At 37.8% G+C, this 20872-nt stretch overlaps 1 protein-coding gene across 3 annotated transcripts in view; it reads left to right on the forward strand.

Annotated features, from left to right (window-relative positions):
• The first annotated feature begins 308 nt into the window (after positions 1–308).
• Positions 309–20872, forward strand: part of CEP350 (centrosomal protein 350) — a 174643-nt gene continuing 154079 nt past the window's right edge. For 2 of the 3 annotated variants that reach the window (XM_004372876.2, XM_023728084.1), the window contains exon 1: positions 310–674. The gene's annotated coding sequence lies outside the window, so the exon portion shown is untranslated. Of the gene's footprint in view, positions 675–20872 lie in introns of all 3 variants that reach the window. The other variant, XM_023728085.1, reaches the window with a different exon arrangement.

Here is a 20872-nt window from a genome sequence, read left to right on the forward strand (position 1 = left end):
TGTTTTCTCTGCCAGGGGTGAAATGCGCAGCCAGAAAGCCCAATTAGCTTCAGGGCATAGAGAAAGGGAGGAGGTCTCCGCTGCGGATATACTTTAGCTCCTCCCGAGTCCTGCAAGGCGCAAACCTCGCCACACCAAACATGGCGCTCCTGCGGTTCCTTTCCGTGTTTTAGCTCGCCTCACCTGTTGGCCACACTCAACATGGCCTTAACTGAAGGTTGCATTCCTGTGGAGCCGTCTCGGGGTAGTTCTCGCGAGGTTTGCCTGGGCCCTGGCTGCTCCCGCCCTGCCTCGCGCCGCCGCCACTGCCACCGCCGCCGGCGCCGCTCCACCTCCGTGTCAGTTGTTGGGCTGTAATGGCGGCTGGGCCGCCGCAGCCGAAGTGACTCCCGGGCGGGGAAGCAGGGCAAGACCTGCGCCAAAGGAAACTGCAGAGAGCCGCAGCTCAGCGGGTGGCTTGCTGTGGGGGAGGGGAGGCAGCCTTTCCGCCTCTCCTTCCATCCCTGCAGACCGGCTGATCCCGGGAGCCAGTGCGAGGCGGGCGCCCGGTGTGTCCCCAGAGCGCGGAGGCCAGGCCCGGCAGCCCTGGGGCCGGTCGGGGCGGCGTCACTGCACCCTCCGCCAGGCCCCCCGGGATGCACCGTGGGAGCCGAGGGCGGAGGCGACACTCTCAGGTGAGCCGCAGGAGGACCTGGCTGGGACCGCGGACCTCCGCTGCCTCTGTCCGCGGTCCCGGCACTCCGGTGACGAGAGAGGCGGGGCGCGGGGGAGCCCTGGCCCATCCTGGCGTCCCCCCCGCCCAGGAGACCTCCCTGGGTCCTTAGGTTTTGCGGGGAGGGCCATCCTGAGACCTGGGTTTCAGGTCCCATCGGTGACTGCCGAAGACGGGATTTCCCTCCCACCTGCCAATGTTCTCTACTTTCCCACCCCTCTCATCTGCAAAAGATGTTAAGATACCTGTCGCTTTTGGTCTCTGGAGAAGTGTCTCTTCATCTGGCGATCAGGCATATTTTGGGAAATTCCGGGGAACTGGCTTCAGCGTCAGGGATGACCAGTTTCTGTTCCTTTTCGGTGGTGATAACATTCTCAAGTATAGGGAAAAACTTTGATCTTCTTCTCCAGTCTGGTAGCTGTTGAATGTAGTCTATTCGTTTTTTTCACAGCTGACTTAGGCGGAGATTTAAAAAGCTTCACGCTTTTAAAGTCAGTTTTTTTCCCCGCCCTCCTTTTAAATGCACACTAACATACTAAATGATATTTAGCTAATGTCACAGATCACAGATATCGGTTGAAATTTGTCTTGGTTTTTAGTTTTCAGGTAGGAAGTTGCACATAGGCATAGATTTTTTTAATGTTTTTACTTAGCGTTGTAGCAAATCCTTCATATCGGAGAAAGCAGTTGTCAGGAACGGTGATCAATACCCATATATTCCCACTTGATTTTTTGTTTTGTTTTGGTGGTGATCCTTGATTTGAATTTGGAGAAGTCGTTAATGAGTGTTACTATGTTAACAACACCTCCTGCCCTGTTTAAGGGTTTTAAAGGAAAGGCTGTCTTAGCAGACCTAGTAACAACCCGAAAAGTTTTGTAGAAGCAATGATAAAATACTGAAAGCTGCCCTCCGTTTTTAAAATTTCTTATTTTAAAATATTATTGTTAAACAAAGCAATGTGCTGTTTACAACATGGGATTGTGATTTGGGAGGTCACTTGTTAGACCTGTGCTAGAGATTGCTTCAAACCCACGGGCGTATAATAATTGGTTTGGTATACTAAATTGAGGAACTCCACTCAGTGTAATAAAATAAATCTGAACCATTGAACTATCATTGCATTAAATTTAGGATACTCTAATCAGCAAATAAGCTTCAAGCTAGAATACATTCTATGTGTGGGTAAATACATGTGTATCTTGTCTTTTCATAGTCAGTAGCAGGACTTTGTGCGTGTAATAATGGTGGGTTATAATATGTAAACAATCTCAAACATATGTGCAAGAATTTCTCTGATTCTCTTTGAGATATAGTTGTGTGTAGTGTTATGTAAGAGGGTTAATACTTGAACAGCCAACCTTCTGTGGGGTAATCAACCTAGTTTTTAAATTTTTTTCTTTTACTTCTATTGCCAGTTTTTTGTCCATTTTATAACATTTCTGACATGAAGAAAGGAGATGAAGTACCAGCATAGCCAATTTTGTTATTTGCTAAATTGCCATAAGTTTTAGTGGGAGCAAGAAAGGAACTATTGTCTAAAATAACTGGCATCGTTTTTGGTGTGCTTCCACATACAATATTTTATTTAGGCTTCACTGCAGTCTTGTGAGGTAGGTATGGCAAATAGCCTTATTTTGCATTGTGGAAACTGACACACAAGGACGTTCATATATTTATATGGATTTTGCTCTTATTTCTGTAGATAATCTAGAATTGGGTTTATTTTAAATTAACTATTAATGTGGATCTTTCTGGCATTTGGTATTCTTTCAAAATCTAAAGAGTATCCTATTTTTGTTCCTCTTTACATGGTACTTATGCTGATGATTGTTGGTTCTTTAAAAACATTAGTATTTTCACAGCATTTTGCTCATTATTAACAAATCATGAATTATTATAATGGATTATTTTACATATTCTTTTTGTTTGAGCAAAGTTCCTAAGAAATTGTAATTAATTTTTCGTCTTTCATTTTGTTTAGATACTCATAGTTCTGTTATCTTTGGTTCTTCAAATAATTTATACTCTTGATTATGTAAAACAAATATTTAAGTCACATGATCAGTAGCATAACTTAAAATTAGTAATGTCTTGGTGATTTTATTATAGACACAACTGATGATTTCTACAGTTGTGATTATAGAATTCATCTACAATTGTGATTGCTATTTTTGCAGTGTGGGGCAGGTTGTAAAATAATTTTCTTTATTAAGTTTTCCCCCACGTCAGGCAATTTTTAGTGTCACAGATAGTCCAAAAAAAATTACCAAAAGATTGCATGTTTTTTTCCTGCATTGATTTTTTTGTTTATCTTTATCACAAATGTAATTTTACACTTACTTGCATGTATTTTAGGTTTTTATTTGCTTTCCTTGTTTAGTCTGTAAGTTCCATGATGGCAGAGATCCTTTACTGACTGTTGGTGCCCCCAGTGCACATAACACAGTAAGGTAGTCAGTAAATATTGGTCAAATAAGTTGACTAAAGAGTGGCCCTGGGATAATACTTAAAAAGCAAAACTGGTTCAGAGTTCTGGGCACATCTCAACTCCTATGAATATATTCCAGTGGTATGTTCAGGTTTGCCAGGTAGCAGGGGAATGGCAGCCTGGGATTAAAAAGCTGCTGAAAATAAGCCACAGGTGGATCATGAAAACTTTATTGACGATTTAATGATTTGCCTAGGTGCTTTGGCAATAGTCACTGTAATTTAAAGAAAATAGAAGCTTTAAGATTCTGACCTGTTATACCACGCATTGCCGCCAGGTCAGTTCTGAATCATAGCGACCCTATAGGACAGAGTAGAACTGCCTGTAGGGTTGCCAAGGATGTAAATCTTTATGGATGCAGACTGCCACATCTTTCTCCCCTGGAGCGGCTAGTGGGTTCAAACTGCTTACCTTTTGGTTAGCAACTGAGCGCTTAAGCACTGCATTACCAGGGCTCTTATCCTGTTACACTAGTTCTATAATTATAGGCTTGTAATAACTTTATGTTTCTTAATCACAGCATTGGATGTTTTAAACCTTAAAGACCAGCTAGTCCAATCCTCATGTTTCATAGATAAAAAATACACAGAATCATATAGGGAAGTATCTCACCATAGTTGGTTTCATAACTGGAAGAAGAAATGCACTACGTAACTGCTAAATCTGTATTTAATGTGTCAGATTGTATCACATTAGAGGTGACTTTACCCTTGGATAATTGTGATCAACTTAGTGGTCTATCCTATATCAATATTAATTAAAAACTTAAAATGGGCCTCTGTTTTCATGAGTAAAAAATATTTGTTAACTTAAAAATGAATCTCAACCCTCTCTTCTGTCATTGGAACTATAAATTGGTACAACTGGAACAATCTTATGGAAGGAAATTTGGCAGTACCCATCAAAATTAAAAGGGCACACTCTTTGATAGTCATTTCACTTTTAGGAGTTTATCTTAAAGAAATTTTTACACAATACAAGAATGTTTGTTGTAGCATTATTATAAATAAATATCTATAACATTTATAAATAACTAAAAATGTCCATTGGTGGGGAATAGTTAAAATTATAGTATGAAGCACTGTGAAGTTGTTAACGGGTTGATATCTATATTTATTTTATAAGAAGCATCTGAGCGTATCCCTAAGAGCATGGACCATGCAGTGGACTCTCTGGGTTCAAATTCTGACTGCCCCACTTAACTAGATGTAACCATTAGCAAGTTACTTAACCTACTCTATAAAGCGAATATAATAATAGTTTTCACCTTACAGGGCTGTTGTGACAATTAAATGAGTTGATATTTAAGTTCTAAGAACCATGGTTAGTACCACATAAGTGTTTGCTATTATTATCATGTATGTGCTAACACAGAGTAATATTCATAATTTAATGTTGAGTGAAAAAGTAAGTTGCAATACACTGGGTAGTATGATTCAATTTTGTAAAAACAACATAGGGAAAGAAATGTAGTTTTGTTTATGATTTTGTACGTGCATATAGAAAAAGGCCTGCAAAGATAGACACGAAATTATGAGCGTGGTTATCCCTGGGGGAGTGTATATCTTTCCTTTCTTACTTTAGAAACTTTAGTCTTTTTTTGTTACAAGTTCCACTTGTGAAATTTAAAAAAATTTTTTCTAAAAAAATTTTGAAGTAGAATTTTTCTTCTATCATATAGTGATAATAAATATATTTTTGAATAGTTCTTTTCCACAGATCTACAGATTTCATCAACAGGACATCACATGAATAGATCCTATTTCAAAACTTTTTTGTTGTTGGAAGGTTGAAGTTAGTCTGTGTGAATCCCTAATAAATGTATTATTTTTCTACTAGTTTTGTGATCTTAGTTCTCAGTTTCTTAGTTTATAAAGTAAGGACATAGGATAGATCAATGTTTCTTAAATATATTCATTTCCAAACTGTGCACTAAGGTACCTTGGAGCACCACAGTGAACTCATGGGGGCACTGTGGGATGTTTTTAAATTTTTGAGGGAAACACAGTAATATTAGACGTGTGGGATATCTGTGGGATATGCAACATCTGTGGGGCTACTCAAACTACTGGTTTGAAGTTGTGCATATGAGATCATGCATTCCTTTATGATATTATGTCTTTGAAAAGTAGGTTTTGGGGGTTTGCTGTGATAAAAAGCAAGTACTGTGCAAAAGTCAGTGGGGAACAGTAAATGAAGGTGGTGATGTCCAAAATGATTATGAAGTTTGAGAAGCTGTGTAGTGTCTAGAAGGTGCGTGCATCCCATTAAGAAGTAATTGTGGCTGTTTAATAATAAAAATATTATTTCTTTCAACTTAACATGTATTTATTTTTCAAACTGCTACTAAGTAGTTAGGACATAAATACTTATTAGATCGTATGGACCTAACTATTTAATAAATGGAACCGTTAGTTATTGTTTTGGCCTAGGGGAGCCATGAAAAAATTACTTGGGACACTAAGGGTGCTATGAATGGACAATGTTTGGGAACCTCTCTCTTAAATGCTTTAGACTAGGATGTAAAGTAAGAAATGTATTTTTCATAGAGACACAGTATACATATATGTGTATATACCTGTATGTAAAATGAAACAAAAGTTCATTGAAAAACACTATTTTCAGTACACCCTGATATTTTCAATTCAGTTCTGTTGTTTCATTTAAAAATGTTAGTACCAACCCAACAGATTGTTTTTTTTTTTTTTTTTGATCTACTGGTCGGTCACAACTACACATTTGAAAAACATGAGGCCAGATGCCCAAGCTTTAAAAAGCTTTGTTTGTCTGATTACTTATAAGGTTAGGCTACACTTTACACAGTAGATATACATTTTTGAAAAATTTGTAGATGCTGCATTTTTGTGAGGTGAATAATATTAAATGCTATAGAGAAATAATGTAAAGGAGATCTTTTTACAAACATATTTTTGCAAACAAAAATCTGATTTTTTTTTCATAAATTTGGGTTATCGTTGTTGTTAGGTGCAATCGAGTCGGTTCTGACTGACCCTGTGTATAACAGAACAAAACACTGCCTGGTTCTGCGCCATCCTCACAATCATTGCTGTGTTTGAGCCCATTCTTGCAGCCACTATGTCAGTCCATCTCATTGAGGGTCTTCCTCTTTTTCTCTCACGCTCTACTTTACCAAGCATGGTGTTCTTCTCCAGGGTCTGGTCCCTCCTGATAACATGTCCAAAGTAAATGAGACGAAGTCTCACCTTCCTCATTTCTAAGGAGCATTCTGACTGTACTGAGAGATGTGTTCGTTTTTCTGGCAGTCCATGATATATTCAATTTTCTTCACCAGCACTATAATTCAAAGACATCAGTTCTTCTTTGGTCTTCCTTATTCATTGCCCAGCTTTTGCATGCATATGAGGCAATTAAAAATACCATGTCTTGAGTCAGGCGCACCTTAGTCCTCAGAGTGACATCTTTGCTTTTTAACACTTTAAAAGATTTGCCCACTGCAATAAGTCATTTGATTTCTTGACTGCTAGTTAGCCACTTAAAATTTGTTGTTTTTGTTGTAAATGGACTTGGAGAAGCAGCTTCTGGAATTGTGGCATCTCTCCTTTTTATTTTTTATTTTATTTTGTTGTGAATATATACAGCAAAACATACACCAGTTCAACCGTTTCTACATGTACGATTCAGTGACATTGATTATATTCTTCTAGTTGTGCAGTCATTCTCTCCTTCATTTTCTGAATTGTTCCTCCCCCATTAACATAAACTCCCTGCCCCCTAAGGTTCCTATCTGATCTTTCAAGTTGCTATCGTCAATTTGATCCCATGTAGATAGTTCTTAACAGAGCATAATGCTCAGGACAGATATTTGTTACTAGTTAAGTTAAACTATTGTTTGGTTTTAAGAAGAATTCAGGGCATTTTTTTTTTTTTTATTGTACTTCAGGTGAGGGCTTACAGAACAAATACTTTCTTATGAAACAGTAGTACACATATTGTTTTATGACATTGGTTAACAGCCCCACAACATGTCAACCCTCTAACTTCTCAACGTTTTTTTTGGTGAAAATACACATAGCCAAAGATACACCATTTCAAAAATTTCTACATGCACAGTTCAGTGACATCGACTACGCTCTTCCAGTTGTGCTGCTGTTCTCACTTAAGATGAAGGCTTACAGAACAAAATAGTTTCTCATTTAACAGTTACTGCACATGTTGCCCTATGACAATGGTTAACAATCTCACAACACATCAACAAAATCCTTACTCAGCCTCGGGTTCCCTATCACCAGCTTCCTTCTCCCCTTCTGCCTTCTGGCCCTTGTCACTGGTCTACTGTACGTCATTAGTCCCATTTGGTTTTACGGGGCTGTCCACTCCCAGGCTGAACGGTGAACCTAGGAGATAACTTCACCACTGAGCTCAAAGTGTGTCTGGGGGCCATACTCTCGGGGTTTCTCCAGTCTCCTTTAGGCCAGTAAATCTGGTCTTTTTGTTTTGTGAGTTAGAATTATGCTCTACGTCCTTCTCCAGCTCTGTCCAGAACCCTCTGTTGTGATCCTGGTCAGAGCAGTCAGTGGTGGTCGCCGGGCACCATCTAGCTGTACTGGACTCAGTCCGGTGGAGGCCTTGGTAGCTGTGGACCGTTAGTCCTTCGGACTAATCTTTTCCTTGTATCCTGTTCTTTTCATTCTCCCTTGCTCCTGAAGGGATGAGACCAGTGGAGTATCTTAGATGGCTGCTCACAGGCTTTTAAGACCCCAGACAGTACTCACTAAGGTAGAATGTAGAACATTGTCTTTATAAACTGTGTTATGCCAATTGAGCTAGATGTTCAGGGCATATTTTTGGTTTAAGGTTTAAAGATTACCTCAGGGCAGTAGTTTCAGGAGTTCATCCAGCCTCCATGGCTCCGGAAAGTCTGGAGTCCATAAGAATTTGAAATTCTGTTTTGCGTTTTCCCTCTTTTTATCAGGATTCTTCTGTAGAATCTTTGATCAAAACGTCCAGTAATAGTAGATGGGCACTATCCAGTTCTTCTAGTCTCATGCAAAGGAGGTGATTGTTCTTTGAACATCTCTCTCTTTTTAAAACTAGATTTAAACATCGTTCATGAGTAATTGAGTTGGCCACAAGTTAATAGGTTTCATTTCACTCATGGTTTTCATATCTAAATCAATAAAATAAGAGTATTTTATTAAATAATTTCTTTTCGTTTTGGAATGGTTTTAAAATGTAAAATGCATATATGCTTACATAATTATCTTTTAACATGTTAGCATGTAAGAGATTTTCTCCTTAGGAATGGTTAACTTTTGAAATATCCGACTTAATTTGTGTGTGTGTATTTTGCCCGTTGGCATTTAAGAGTTGGGTTCTGAGACCGTCAGTGGGACCATTTTAGCCATTAGGATTTCTTCAGTCATTCAGCGAATGTGTCTTTGCCCCTCGTGTGCTGTGTACTGTGCATGGACCAGGGATATAGAGGACTAAAACATCATCCCCAGTCTTGTGTAGGAGACAGATATGTAAGTATTATCACAGAAGGGTAAGAGGAATGATGATGTGCTGTGGACCCAGAAAGAGGGAGCAACTACATTGTGTCAAGGAGTTAGGAAAGGTTTCCAATGAGAGAAAGATTAGTTGTCTTTGTTTCCTTAAACAGGCTCTAAATTAGCTAAGTTTTTGAATGTGGAAGGAAACTTTTAAAATATATTTATTTTTCCTTGTTTTCTTTTTTATCCCCTCTCAAAAAGTGACATGCGTCTGGTTTGAAAAATTAAATATCATATACACTGAAAAATCTTCCTCCTATCTTGGTCCCCAACTCTTGAAGCAACCAGTGTTAAAAGTTTCTTGTGTATCAGGGACACTTTTTTTTTCTTTTAATTGTGGTGAAAATATACATACCAAAACATTTGCCGGCACAACTTCCACATTTACAATTCAGTGACATTGATTACATTTTTAATACTGTGCCACCATTATTGCTGTTCTTTTCCAAAATATCCCACCACTGTTAACATAAACTCAATGCCCCCCCCAACAAAAACTCCTCCTTTCCTGCTTTCTCCCACCCCTGGTACCTATTAATAATCTGGTTTCTGTAAATTTGCTTATGCAGTATAAGTGAGATCATATAGTATGTGTCCTTTTGAGACTGACTGACATTACTCAGCATAATGTTTTCAAGGTTCATCCATGTTGTAGCATGCAACAGAACTTCTCTTTATGGCTACATGATATTCTGTTGTATGTATATACCACATTTTGCTTATCCGTTCATTTGTTGATAGACCTTTGCCTGTAACATAGTTGTTGAGGTTTGTAGTTTATATGTAAAAACAGGTGAGGCTAATAAATTCTCAGGTCATTTGTATTTGTATATTATACTATGTTATGGGAGTGTTGGTTATTCTGTGAGTTTTGGAATGATGTAATAGGCCTGACTCAGAGCTGGAATGTTTTCCACTTTTCCCAGCATTATCCCTGCTAAATTTACCTTTTATCCATTTTATGTTGAGAATAGATTGCAAGGTTGTCCTTTCTCAACCTTTTATGCAAAGATGGTTGTTACATAGGATCTGATACAGATGAGAGAACTGAAGTATAGTAAAGGTATGGAAAATATTCTTTGTTAGAGCCAGAACTTTATCCCCAGTGCTTGGCACATAGTAAGAGCCCAGTAAACACTGAGCTGAATAAGAGATTCTGACTGAATGAGAGCACTGTCAGTATATGTGAGAGGAAAATTTGCTGCTAGAAGATACTTAAGGATTGATTATTTCAAAATATTCTTATGCCTTTTTATAGGTATAGATTTTATATATATATTTTATATAGTTTTTTTGTAGGTATAGATTAGCTGAAACATTTTGACGTCAAGCCACTTTATACTCTTAAATTATTGAGGACTCAAAAGAGCTGTTGTTCATGAGGGCTGTATCTATTGATATTGACCATATTAGAAATTTTAAACATACTTACTAATTTATTCTACCACCCATCTGTCAGTTTGTTGTACTGTGTTGGCTTGTGTGTTGCTGTGATGCTGGAAGCTATGCCACTGGTATTTCAAATATCAGCAGGGTCACCCTTGGTGGACAGGTTTCAGTGGAGCTTCCAAACTAAGACAGACTAGGAAGAAAGACCTGGCGATTTCCTTCTAAGAGTTAGTCAAAGAAATTTTGTGGACCACAACAGAACATTTTCTGACTTTCTTGCCTAGGACACGTCATCCGGCTGGCTCAGTCGTTAGAGGAGGACATCATGTTGGTGAAGTAGAGGGTCAGTGAGGGCATGGGTTGGCATGATAGCCCCAACAATGAACTTGAAAACCGTAGTGATTGTGAGGATGATGCAGGATCAGGCAGTGTTTCGCTCTGTTGTACGTGAGGTCACCATGAGTCAGAGTCAACTCGACCGCAGCTTACAACAACATTTAAAAAATAACAATAATAAATTTATTACATGTTAATATAAATATATTCTTACTATATTTTCCAAAACAAAAAAAATATATAGTATGAAGAGTGGCATTGTTTTACATTTCAAATCTTTTTAGTGTCTGGCTTAATAGAAGATATCTGGATTCTCATAGTTGCTACTGCATTCAATCTATTGTGATATTGTATGTCATGTAGCCTTTGGATAACCCCACTATTCACTCACAAGAAATGAGATTGAAAAAGACAAAGAATGTCTTAATATTATTATGGAAGTAGTTTTGACTTCAAAGACCCTTCTGAATAGGTCTTAGAGACCTGCAGAGATCCCCGGACCACACTTTGAGAACTGACAGTATAAGTTATAAATTCAGAGTAGAAAAGGACCTTAGAGGTCCTCTAGTATAATTGCCTCTTGTAGATGTTTCTGGCTTGTGCTGAATGATTGAGATAAGGAATAGCTCAAGTTTGCTTTTTTGGAATGATCATGAGTTAGCTTTTGGAGATGTTGAATTTGATGTGCCTTCGAGATTTCCAACTCGGAAATAACTGAATAAGCAGTTTAATGTCTAGGTTAGGAGATCAGAGATAAGATCCGTACTGGAGTTTCAGCAGTCATTGGAATATAGATGGTACTTAAAGCCTTGGGCAGGGCACAGGTGAGATCACCAAGGAAGAGAGTTTAGTGTTAGAAAGGAAAAGAGCCTAGGTTCAGTCCTCCCAAACTTTAAGATTTAAAAGCCAGTTAAAGAAGTACTGACTAGCCTAGGAGACTGAGAAAGAACCTGGAGAGTTAGGAGGAAAATCAGGAGAGTAGTGTATGGGAGCCAGGGGAAAAGATCGTTTTGAGTGAGTGGTTCAGCTGGGTGAATGCTGCCAAGAGGCCAAGTAGGTTGAGGACTGAAAATGCCCATTAGATTTAGATGTGTTTTTGTGATTTTAGTGAGAGTTGTTTTGGTGGAAAATGGGGGTGGCAGCCATATTTGAGTTGATTTAAAGAGTGATTGGGAAGTACTTCCAAATGGATACTGAGTATATTCAATTCTTTTGAGAAGTTTGTGAAGGAGAAAGAAGATAGAGCAGTACCTGGAGAAGAGTATTGGGTTGAGGGAATTTTTTTTTTTTTTTCCTTTTCTTTTTAAGTCAGAAGACTTGATTAGATATAAATGCTAATAGGAAGAATCCTGGAGAGGGGAAGAGGTTATAGATGTAAGTGAGAGAAAAGACAATTGATGATAGTAGAAAGGAACCTTGAGGTGAGGAGATCCAGAAACAGGTGAAGTATTCTTATGTCTCCTTCTTTTCTCTAAAAGTTACTTGGTGAATTCTTTCCCCATTCTCTGTATTTATGAATTCTAGGCCCACATGATAAAAGAGAAAGTTAATGGTAAATGTAACTCTTTTGAATTTCTTGGCTAAAAAATGTTTTGTGGGAGTCTTTGTACTTCTCTTATAGGGGGAATGTTTTGGTGATACTTGAAGTGTGGACACCTTGTTGGCTTTACATCATGTTTGCTATCAAGTAGTCAAATAGATTTTTAAAGTTTTATTCTTATTTGATTTATAGCTGCCTCTGCTTTTTATTTCTATCATTTTAATCTGATTCTTTTTGTATCTTCCAGTAGCTTTATGAAATTATGTTTCTAGTTTCTATTGGCAAGTTGTCATCCTTCGCTAACTTTTATAAGTTTATTATAATTTTTAACTTCCATTTGTATTTTAGATAATGTGAATAGAACCATGTCAAATATAGTTTCTTTTTAATTCCTCATGATATTTGACTTTAGTCTGCACAAAGTAGTATTATTCATGTATGCTTTGACTTTTGCATTAAACAACTTGTTTCTCTCAAGATGCCAGTTAACCTCACTGTAAAATGGGCACTGGAATAAAACTCTTGGGTCATTTATATGAATATTAAAGGTTTTCTTAAGTTTTTGAAATTTAAGAACCTTACAGTATAGTGAGGAGACAAAGTGCAATAAAGTTATATAGATGCTATGCCATTGGTTTGTGAAAACTGTTGTGAAGGGCCTAAGAGAGGAGCGGCCAACACTCGCTCTTTTAGAAATTATAAATGTGACCATGTCAGAGACCCTGAATGATCTTGTCTCCTTCCTTCTCCATCTTCATCTTTAGCCATTTTTCCTCTTCAGGCACATGAGACTTTTTGATTTCTTAAACTATGCCTCTTGTCTCAGGGCCTTTCCAGGTGCTATTCCTACTGCTTGGAAAGCTGTTCCTTGCTTACTCTTAGCTAACTCCATTATCCATCCTTCAGGTGTTAGTTTAAAGGACAGTTTCTTTTCTGCTTCCCAGATTAGATGAGTTCCTTCTTTCATATGCTCCCATAGCACCTTACATTTTTCCTTATTTTTATCCCATGTGTAATACTTGTGTTTTTTTTTATGATTTATTTTTTATTGCCATTGTTGAGACTATACACAGCAGTACACCAATTTAACAATTTCTGCACATACAGTTCGGTGACATTGATTACATTCTTCAAGTCGTGCAACCATTCTCACCCTCCCTTTCTGAGTTGTTTTTCCCCCATTAACATAAACTCCCTGCCCATAAGTTTTCTGTCTAATCTTTTGAGTTGCTGTTGTCAGTTTGATCCCATATAGATAGTTCTTAAAAGAGCACAGTTCTCAAGGCAGACATTCTTTACTAGTTAGGCAAAACTACTGTTTGGTTTTAAGAAGACTTCAGGGGAATATTTTTGGTTTAAGGGTTAAAGATTATCTCAATGCAGTAGTTTCAGGGGTTCATCGAGCCACTATGGCTCCAGAAAGTCTAGATTCCATGGGAATTTGAAATTCTGCCATGTGTAATACCTTCCCAGCAAACTTTTAGACTTCTTGAGAGCAGGGAGTTTGTTCTTTTCACGGAGGTATCCCACTGGTTAGGGTTATTCATTCCTACTACATACTTGTCACTCAATAATATTTGTTAAATGAATGGATGGCATGGCTCAAATTGAGGAAAAAGTTTTTCATGAGTGTGGAAGAATAACAGTGTGATGCAGCGGTGGCGGGGAGGCTAAAGGAGTTTCCTAAAACAATTTATCTGCTCTGTTTAGGAAAATAATTCAATAACAGAAAATAATTAAGTCTAAGACTTATATTTGACTGTTAATCATAAACATATATCTGAAATCTGAAGTATAGATCTAAAAATAGGGAAATTAAAGGTGAGGAAATGAGAGAAAATCAGATAAGAGATTAATAATGGAAAATAAAAAAGTGAGAGAGAAAAAAATCATAGAAGTAAATACGAGGTGATTGGGATAAAGGAGGATAAGCTACTAATATTTGAAGGGAATATACCAAGTTTTTTCCCCTAAATTTTATTTATTTTGTTGTTGTTGAGAATATACACAGCAAAGCATACACCAATTCAACAGTTTCTACATGTACACTTTAGTGATATTGATAACATTGTATATACAAGGTTTGATTTTTAGAAAATGAATATAAATTTTTCCTAATTTTAAGCATATTTTCTTAAGAGAGACTACGCTAGTGAATGAGAAAACCAGAGAAGACAATAGAAAACAAAGTATTAGGAGCCCCACCTCCCCCTTTTAGCTTACTTTTACCTGTAAGTTTGGGTGTGGATTTGAGGAGAAGAAATACATTAAGCTTCCTGGTTGAATTTATTGAACATAATCTAGGATAGTTGCCTAAATTTCTAACTTCTACTATTCAATTTCTGTATTAGGATTCTGGCTTCTTACTGTCGATTGGGGACGCTTGCATTTGAAACCTTTGTTACTGGGTTTCACTGTATAGTCAGGTAGGGTTCAAGTCTGTTGAGGATGGGCACTCGGTGACTTCATCAGACTTCCAGAATCAGAGTACTTGATTGCTTGAAGACACTGAATTTTTAACAAGGCAGATATGTTTTCTAAATAGTAGCCTCATGGGGTCACCATGAGTCGGAATCAACTCAGCGACAACTAACAACAACAGTTAGCAATAATATCCCTCTAGTAATTCCCGCAGATAACCTCTTCAGCTGGAGCACACCATTTCCTTCTGAGAAACACAATTTTTTTGTTACGTTGAAGTCCTAGGTTTACCAGTTAATCCTTGCTCTTAGTGGGTAGCTAGAAGAAATGTCATTCCTTTCTGAGTAGTTTCTGCTGTTCAGTGAGTGTAGATGGCAGTGTTTCACTGGTCTAGTTTAACTGCTCATTACCTTGTTCGTGTTCAGAGGGTGAATAAATGAGCCTCAAATACAGTTTATACATATTTCTTGTACTTTTTTTTGACCTAATAATAAAAAGGCTTTACTGGATTTTAGTCAGGCAATAGCATTATCTTTTGCACGAATCTTCTGATTCATTGCACATTAATGATGTGTGTTTACCACATGCTCCCATTGATTTTCCATGGTATTGTACATTTAGCTTATTCTATGGTCACCTATTCTGCTGCTAAAGAAAACAAAAATTCTCACAACTGGACCAATAAGCAACATCGTGATAAGCAGAGAAAACATTGAGGTTGTCAAGGATTTCGTTTTACTTGGATCCACAATCAACGTCCATGGAAGCAGCAATCAAGACATCAAATGATGTATTGCATTGGGCAAATCTGTTGCAAAAGACCTCTTTAAAAGTGTTAAAAAGCAGAGATGTACTTTAAGGACTAAGGTGCACTTGACCCAAGCCATGATATTTTCAGTCGCCTCATATGCATGTGAAAGCTGGACAATGGGTAAGGAAGACTGAAGAAGAATTGGTGCGTTTGAATTGTGGTTTTGGTGAAGAATATTGAATATACCATGGACTGCCAAAAGAATGAACAAGTCTGTCTTGGAAGAAGTACAGCCAGAGTGTTCCTTAGAAGTGAGGATGGTGAGACTTTGTCTCACTTACTTTGGACATGTTATCAAGAGGGACCAGTCCCTGAAGGAGGACATCATGCTTGGTAAAGTAGAGGATCAGTGAAGAAGAGGAAGACCCTCCACAAGATGGATTGACACAGTGGCTGCAAGAATGGGCTCAGACATAGCAATGATTGTGAGAATGGCACAAGACCGGGCAGTATTTTGTTCTTGTGAACATAGGGGTGCCATGAGTCAGAACTGAATTTATGGCACCTAACAACAACATGATTACGTGTAGCCTCCTTCTTTGTCATTAACATCAGCAAGGCCAATTATATTTTTCTGTGTGTGCCTTGTAATTTATTTTACCATATATTCTTAACAGGGTACATGGAAAGTAGTATGTGAATTCCATTCCCTTGTTTTCCATTTCCTTTTTTTCCCCTGGTTTACTGGCCTAGTGATGTGTGTTAATTGTGTTCCTCTTTCTTTCTTATGAGTAGTTTTCCAGTCTGGCTTTTTAACCACCTCTTCTGCTTCTGTCACCATATTCTTTATCATCTTCTGTTGACCCTTCACACCTCCCAACCCCTATTCCTTTCACTGGCAGCCCTTCCTTTGATTCTTCTTTATTTCTTTCTGTTTAAATTGTGCTTATAACAGCTTCCAACATTGTCATTTGTTTAACTGTTCATTGAGGGGCCCTGTTGATATGAGGATGAATAAGAAGATACATTCCTTAAGGACCATTACAACCTTGTGGGGAGACTGATACATGTATGCCATTTGTAACTTTATTATAGCACTTATCACATTGTGTTATAACAATTTGTTTATATGTGTGTCTCTTCCAGTAGATTGTGAGCATCCAGTGCTCAGGGTGTGTGCATTGAATGAATGAACGAATGAATTGTGTGTGTGTGTGTGTGTGTCTACAATGATAAGTGCTGTAAAAAGTGAACATCATGCTATGGCAAACAGATGAAATAGTAATTAATTCTGTTAGGGGATATTCTGGGAAAGATTTATAGGAGATGACATTAGAGTTTGGCCTTGAAGGGCATTCCTGCCAAAGAAAATTTAGGAAAAGAAGATACGGAGATAATGAAATTTTCTGGATGTTCAGAGCGTGAACTCTAGGTATGACTGTTTGACAGGAACAGTTGTATACAGTGAAGATACAAAAGGTGAGACTATAAATTAAGGTTGTGAGGGCTTTAGGTGTTGTCACGTTGCAGAGTTTGGAAATTTATCCCATAGGTGATAGTTATTGAAGGGTTATAAAAACAGAGTTGCCAGGTTCTATTTTGGAAAGATAACTTTGGTTGTAGTATGAAGAATGGATTAGGAGTAAAATAATTTAGGAAGCTTTTATTGTAATTTAGGCTAAAGATGATGCTCTGAACAGAGGTAGAGGGAAGAGAAAGATAAATTAGAGAAATGTTTTCTTTTTTTTAAAAAAAGATGGAATTTTATTGTTTAAAATATTTAAACAGCTTTATGGAGGTATGGTTTACATATTGGAAACCCTGGTGGCGTAGTGGTTAAGTGCTACGACTGCTAACCAAAAGGTCAGCAGTTTGAATCCATCAGGCGCTCCTTGGAAACTCTTTGGGGCAGTTCTACTCTGTCCTATAGGGTCGCTAATAAGTCGGATCATAGCATAATGGAGAAACATCTTAAAGGTAGAATAGACTTGGTAACAGAGATGATGGTGTGAGGGAGAGACAAGAGTGTCAAAGATGAGCTGGCTGAATGATAATGCCATTTGCTAAGATAAAGAAAAAGGAGGAGGAACAATTTTGAAGATAGATGATAATGAATTTGGTTTTGAACTTGATAAATTTGAGGTACCAATAGGACTTGGAGGTGGTATATCTAACAGACTGAAAATTTGGGTTCAGAGCCCAGAGAAAGATCTAGAACAGAAATATAATGACATTTAGGAAATAGTTGAAACCATGAAATTGTGTGATGTTGCTTGGTAACGGACCTAGAAAAGTAGAGGTCTGGGAATGGGACTTTTGGAAATGTTGCCGTTGATGACTTCGGCAAAAGTAGAGATGCCATCGATTGAGAAACAAAAAACTGTTTAACAACAGCAACGAAAAACAATCAAGAGGTAAGGGAAACAGGAGAGATATTTTACTAATCCCAAGAGTAGTCAGACTTTCAAGATGAAAGCTTAAAACCCCAAATATTAATAGACTAGTGTTACAACAAGAAGCTCTGGTGGTACAGTGGTTAAGTGCTCAGCTGCTAACCGAAAGGTCGGCAGTTCAATCCCACCAGCCACCCTGTGGGAGAAAGATATGGCAGTCTGCTTTCTTAAAGATTAGAGCCTAGGAAATCCTATGGGGCAGTTCTGCTTTGTCCTGTGGGTCGCTCTGTGTCGGAATCGACTCGATGGCTACAGGTTTTTTTTTTTAGTTTAATGTTGTAACACGTATCGACTGGAAAACTGTGGTATTAGAAAGGTATATTTCCTAGATTTTCTGGACAGATATAATTTTAATTTTTAAACTTGTCTAAGATTTTCATAAAAATAAGTCCATTAATCAGAAAAAAATAGTTTTTTGGACTATCCTTTGATTTTTGGTTCAGAAAGTATAAACTTTTTATCTCTTGAATGATAAAAGTTAAATTTTATTAGTGGATTAAAAAAAAAATTTCTGGTGACCAGAGCTAACCCTACTTGTATCTCTGAAAGATAATGTCACTGAGTTTTTGAAATTTTCTGTATTCTCTCTTTTTTGTAAACAATACATTTCTTAACACATTTCCTATAGTATATTTGAAATGAATTTCAAATATAGTTTTCATAAATACCATTTTTCTCTCAGTATATGGTTTAGAGGCTTGAGATGAATAATGATATTATTTCATGGGATCCTTTTTTCTGTGGGATTTTATTGTTTTTGTTTTTTTTCGCTCCTTAAGGTAGCTCAGATAAAGGGAAGTTTGACTTCACAGCGTTCTCAAGGAATGCAAGGGCAGAAAAATGAAGTATTGGAGTTATGGGAACTGGAAAATTGTCAAGAGCAAAGCCACAAGCCACTTTTTCATTTTCTGTGGGGCCACATGGTCTTTCTTCTGTTTTGTTTTGATCGTCCTCTGCTTTTTTGTCACAAGTTTTCAACTTGGCTCCTCACAGCTCATTTTGGCTAGTAACTTAACATTCTGATCCCAAAATCCTGACATCTCTTCTTGCCAGAGGCTGGATAGGTTGCCCCTGACTCAGTTTCTCACTCCTTATCCAGTCAACTCTAGCTGGGGTAGGAGACAGAAGATAGAAGGTGAGTTCCTCAAAAAGGAGGTTATGGGTGGGAGGCACAGTGATTGACATCTATAGTACGTTCATACACAATTTTGTTTAACAGAACACTTCAGGAACATTTTAAAGGTGTAATTTGAGAACAATTGTTTTGAGTTGAATAGGGAAGGGATGCCATTTTTGGCTTTTGAAAAATGTCAAAGTCAAAGGAAAATGAACATGTTAAACACTGATATTACCTCTGGGTCAGGGAGAGAGAGGGGTATGAGTAGAGATACACAGGGTACTTCAGCCGGATTGATAACAGTTCATTTCTTAAGGCAGGTACATGGGTATTTATTATATTATTTATTAAACCTTTTGGTATATCAAATATTTTTATTTTATTGTGATAAAAAATACATATAATAAAACATTTGCCATTTCAACATTTTTAACATGTACAATTCAGTGGCATTAATTATGTTCATCATGTTCTACCAACATAACCACTCCATTTCTAATTTTTCCATCACTCTGAACAGAAACTCAGTGCCCCCTTATAGTAAATTTAAAACATAGTAAGGAAGAGAGCCCATTTGTGGATGATTAGAGATTATTTAAGCTTGTTGTTAGGTGCCGTTGAGTTGATTTTGACTCAAGCGACCCTATGCACAACAGAATGAAAGACTGCCTGGTCCTACACCATCCTCGTGGTTGTTGTTATGCTTGAGCCCATTGTTGCAGTCACTCTGTGTCAGTCCGTCTCATTGAGGGTCTTTTTTTCACTGACCCTCTACTTTACCAAGCATGATATCCTTCTTCAGGGACTGATCCCTCCTGATAACATGTCCGAAGTATGTGAGACTAGACCATCCTTGCTTCTAAGGAGCATTCTGGTTGTACTTCTTCAAAGACCGACTTGTTCGTCCTTTTGGCAGTTCATGGTATATTCAGTATTCTTCACCAACACCATAATTCAAAGGTATCAATTCTTCAGTCCTCCTTATTTGTTGCCCAGCTTTTGCATGTCTGTGAGGAGATTGAAAACACCATGGCTCGGGTGAGGCGCACCTTAGTCCTTAAAGTGACATCTTTGCTTTTCAACACTTTAAAAGAGGTCTTTTGCAACAGATTTGCCCAATGCAGTATGTCATTCGATTTCTTGACTGCTGCTTCCATGAGTATTCATTGTGGATCCAGGTAAAATGAAATCCTTGACAACTTCAATATTTTCTCCGTTTATCATGATGTTGCTTATTGGTCCAGTTGTGAGGATTTTTGTTTTCTTTAGGTTGAGGTGTAATCCATACCAAAGTCTGTAGTCTTTGATCTTCATCAGTAAGTGCTTCAAGTCCTCTTCATTTTCAGCAAGCATGGTGTGTCGTCTGCATATTGCAGATGGTTAGTGAATCTCCTGATGCCACATTCTTTTTCATATCGTCCAGCTTCTCGGATTATTTGCTCAGCATACAGATTGAATAAGTATGGTGAAAGGATACAAACCTGACACACACCTTTCCTGACTTTAAACCAGCAGTATCTCCTTGTTCTGTTCGATTGACTGCATCTTGATCTGTGTACAGGTTCCTCATAAGCACAATTAAGTGTTCTGGAATTCCCATTCTTCGCCATATTAACCATAATTTGTTATGATCCACACAATGGAATGCTTTTGCATAGTCAGTAAAACACAGGTAAACATCTTTCTGGTATTCTCTGCTTTCAGCCATGATCCATTTGATATCGGCAATGATATCCCTTGTTCCAGATCCTCTTCAGAATCCAGCTTGAATTTCTGGCTGTTCCCTGTCCATGTACTGCTGCAGCCGACATTTAAGCTTAGATTTTGACAAATAATAAGTTACAGAGAATAAAGCAGTCGACAGGCTATGAAAAATTTGTTAACCCTTTCCTGAATGCCAAAGTTGTTGATGGTGTTATGGCATACCGTAGAAAAAGGAATTCATAAAATAAGTTAAAATGGCAGTTTAATTAGATTACCTGGTCTAACACTTAGATGCATTTTTACAGAAAACTATGACTGCCATTATGGAAATGGAAGGTTGTGACAAACTTACTATTAGATAAGAGAATGCTTAACTTTATAAGCCTGATATACTGATGTCCTTAGGGATCCTGAAGCAAAATTGTC

Source organism: Trichechus manatus, unplaced genomic scaffold (genome assembly GCF_000243295.1).
Source record: "Trichechus manatus latirostris isolate Lorelei unplaced genomic scaffold, TriManLat1.0 scaffold00021, whole genome shotgun sequence".
In the NCBI taxonomy this organism is placed as follows: Eukaryota; Metazoa; Chordata; class Mammalia; order Sirenia; family Trichechidae; genus Trichechus; species Trichechus manatus.